The sequence below is a fragment of the Atta cephalotes genome (genome assembly GCF_000143395.1).
Source record: "Atta cephalotes unplaced genomic scaffold scaffold00008, whole genome shotgun sequence".
Classification (NCBI taxonomy): domain Eukaryota; kingdom Metazoa; phylum Arthropoda; class Insecta; order Hymenoptera; family Formicidae; genus Atta; species Atta cephalotes.
The window spans coordinates 324,237-328,363 of NW_012130072.1; positions in this window are offsets into that span (position 1 = coordinate 324,237).

The following is a 4,127-nucleotide window of genomic DNA, read 5'->3' on the forward strand; positions in this document are numbered from 1 at the left end:
TCTCTCTCTCTCTCTCTCTCTCTCTCTTCTCTCTCTCTCTCTCTCTCTCTCTCTCTCTCTCTCGCCGCCCTCGTTCACGGCACTCCGGGATCGTTCACGGCGCACCAGCGCCGGCACTTCGGAAATTGATTATCGCTCGACGTGTAATGATCCATTACGCAGACTTGAAGTGCGGCCGAACGGATGTAACGGCGGAGCAAACTGACAATCACTGTCCGGGATGGTTGTGAATTATGAACCGATAATCCACGGTTGCCGACGACGCCCCAGCAATGGGATTTACGCGTTTTATATCGTTTAGTCCGCGAGTTCTTGTGCTAGCACAATGTCGAATCGTATCTGGAGCGAGTTCTATTCGAGACGCCCACATGATCATCGAAAAGAGGTAATTTACCTGTAAATTCTACTTAAGTCGAAGATGCTTATTTACGTTACAGCCTATATCGCAATCTTTTATTCTTTTATAATGGCCTATCCATTTTTATTTTTAACTTACTTGAATATATATGAGTGTACAAAACAAATATTTGGAGAGATTTAGGGAGATTAAGGTTTATCATCGAAAGAATATTTAAAGAGTAACCTTTCTCGAAAGCAAAAATGAAATTATCTAGACGGACGATAATTTCTCAAGTGTTTTATAAATAATGTATGATTAAAAAAATGAATAAATGTATGTTTTTGAAGAAACCTACTTTGTGAATTTTCTAAGGTTTAAATTTGATTCATGTAATATTATATTCATATCCCATTCGCGCGTATATTTGAACATGGTGACTGTTTAATTTTCATCGCAATCAAATAAAATTGTATATGATCTACACAGCACTATTTACAATTCGAACTTATATTTAAATCATTTTAAATATGATTTTACAGTAGCGAAATTCCGTAACTCGTTATACGCTCATATTGACAGCACAGATAAATGAATATTTTACACAGTTAAATGAACACATAATGACTGCATAATAAATTACAGAATATAGACTCAGTACAGATCATTTCAACAGTAACATTGTAAACATGAAAGCAAGCTTCTATGCTATATGGATAGAATACTATATGAATAGTATATAGAATACTATTATTTCATTAACTAGATGAAATCTTAAATACGAACTTAAATACGATCTTAAATACGATACTCATAGATAATTTCGACAATATCACAGTAACATTACAACGTTCCAGCAAACGTTGCAGCAATGTTGTTGCAAACTTCTGAGCTGTATGGATAAAATATTTGCATGATTATTTGTTTATAGATGAAATCTTAAAATCACACCTACCAGGGACCAAACTTAAGATGATCTTAAATATAAAGTCATACTATAAGTATCACCTATAAATAAGAAAATTTTAGTGCATTTTACACGAATATTATACGATAATTTATATTATACGATGAATTATCAAAATGCAAGTTCCAATTTGTAAAGTTCGAAGATAACAGCTCATTGCGAGGCTCTCCGTTAGAGGGTAGCAGCTGGTGGATGCACTCGTCGGCAGCCGCTAAATACAAAGGGTCAAACGCGCCAATCGGAAGGCAGCTACGATATTCGAGGAAGGTGGGGTGCGCGTTTGCATCCGCGCGGGTGACACAGGCGACGACTTTGGGAAAGCAAACTGTGTGAGAAACTACATCGGGCTGACGCATGCTGCACCGTCGATAATGGACCATATATCGGTACCGGCAATTTCGAGAGTGAGAATAACGAGAAAGAAACGAGGGCCGTCCTCTTCCTTTTTTCTACCCTCCCTGTCATTGTTGGAAAAAAAAGGAATTGCGAGCAGAAAAAATGAGAGCGATTTCGACTAACGGGCACGGGAAGCACCCTGGAAAGATAAAGGGAGAGCAGGATAGACGATCGATTATCGCCAAAGGAATCCGGGAGTCCGAGACCCTTTATTTTGGTAGAGTCCAATGATGCCGGTAAGGCCCCGTCACGCTGGCCTGTTTTTCCACTTCCGTCGTTTTTTTTTTTGTACAGTTTGAGAGTTGTGACGCCGACAGAGTCTGTCGCAAATTAGCGACGTTTAAAAGGATGGAGTCGACTCGCTCCCAATTCATACTGACTTTTCGTCTTCCCATCTTCCAAGCCATGACGCACCTCGGCGCAGTCCAGCGCGATTTGGCGCGCGATGTCCCGAGTTTAAACTATACTACTAACTAATAGCATAGCCGGGGAGCGAGTCCCGACAATGTGGGCACACACCGCGCGCCTTGGGTAGACAGTTTACCTAATCGTCGGGGTCTGAAAAAAGAGCGGTCGCCGTTCCGCCCTAACCACAGGCCCTGGGCCCGCGGCAGGTCAGCTCCTACGCGTTTCTTCCTGAATGTTATCCGTACCGGTTCCTTCGGCCGGCAGCGGAGTTCTTAATTTTCCGAAAATTTATCGCTCGACTTTTAATCGACCCTCTGACACGACGGCCGCGAAAGAAGAACTGTATTACTTACATAAGTTGAAATTACATAGAAAACAAAGTGTCCGCAAAGTACAGATAATAGTGTATATAAGTGCATATAAATCATATATATTGTATGTGATTATATGTTAATTATATATTTTTTTCATTATATATATAAAATCGTATATGTATATGAATATATATTTGATTTCCTATATTACTAAGATTTGCGGAATTTACACATACACTATGCATTCATCCACTTTGACAATAAGTCTCAGATAATGCATATTCTTATAACATTAAACATATTTTGTGCGTTAGAGATACAATGACATGCTATTTTTAAGATATTAAATGTATCACTATTTACAGAATTAAAAATAAAAGAATTATATATCATACAGTATATAAGTAAAATTTGGTACAATATATTCGTTGATAAATGATTGTGTTGAGCAAAGGTAGAAGAATGTAAGCCGCAAAGCATCAAGATTCCACGAAGATTTCTGCAAGAATGTTAATTACTTAAATATACATATACATAAGCTCGATAAATATATGTTAGGTATTAAATTCGTAATTTCTCTATCGCAACTTGTCTTTAATACCTTCCGATTTCTCACGACATTCGCCTAACTTTCGACTAATCTGCGGAACCAATATTTCGCTCCTCATTCTTTCTCGCTGGTAATTACTTCACGGTTCATTCTCATCATTATCTAAAGGTGACCAAAATTAGTGTTCAGAAGCCTGAAAGAAGACTCACGGTGCCCCGCTTGTCTGTGGCTTGTGCGTAGCGGTCGCAACTCCTGGAATTCTGGACGAACCCCGTGGTCTCTGTGGGACCCACGAGGTCGCCGAGGCCCTGTGACCCTTAGATAAGGCTCACGCCCTAATAAGAGGGTACACACGGAGCACCGTGAGGGGACCGTGGCAGCTTCTCTTCCTTCTCCCCATCCTCTTTTTGCCCTGCAATCGTAGCTCGAGGCCTCGCCCGACTGAGCGATCTAATCCACCGGGTAATCTGTGGTTAACGTTTTAGAGCTCCAAAGGTGGACCTGAAAAGAGGGGGAGGGAGGAGAAATTTCATGACATTCCATGGCGCTAACTCCCACAATTGTGAAGTCGCTTGCGAACTCGCTACTTCGAATTCATCTCGAGCTTTCGCTCCTTTCACACGCCATGTCCGTCTTTTACTTCGTCCATTCTATTTACAGAATAGAATATACTATATAATATCTATATATTAGGTGTAGTAAAAAGAAATCCATTATTTTTCCATTCAATTTCATGTAAAAATAATGGATTTCTTTTTACTACATCTAATATAATCCATATAATATACCTATGAAAAAATCTATAAAATATTCACACGATATATACGCACAAATCATAGCATATAATGACTTTCTCTACTGCTATAGAATATTTCATAATATTATATTAAATAATATAAAGATGGTAATATGTACTCGTAATATAAAAGAAAATGTAAAAGAAAAGTCTACTATAAAATGTAAGATTATTATTCAGAACACAATTAGGTTATCGTGATACAAAGCATCATTCGTAAAGATATTTTGATATTTCTCGGATGAAATTGAAACAAAAGTTTTTTTAAAAAGAATAAAGTTGCAGAGATCAATATCTGAACAGAGCAACACCGTTCTGTTTTTATTAGGCAAAATGAAAAAGGATTCACGATACCATAA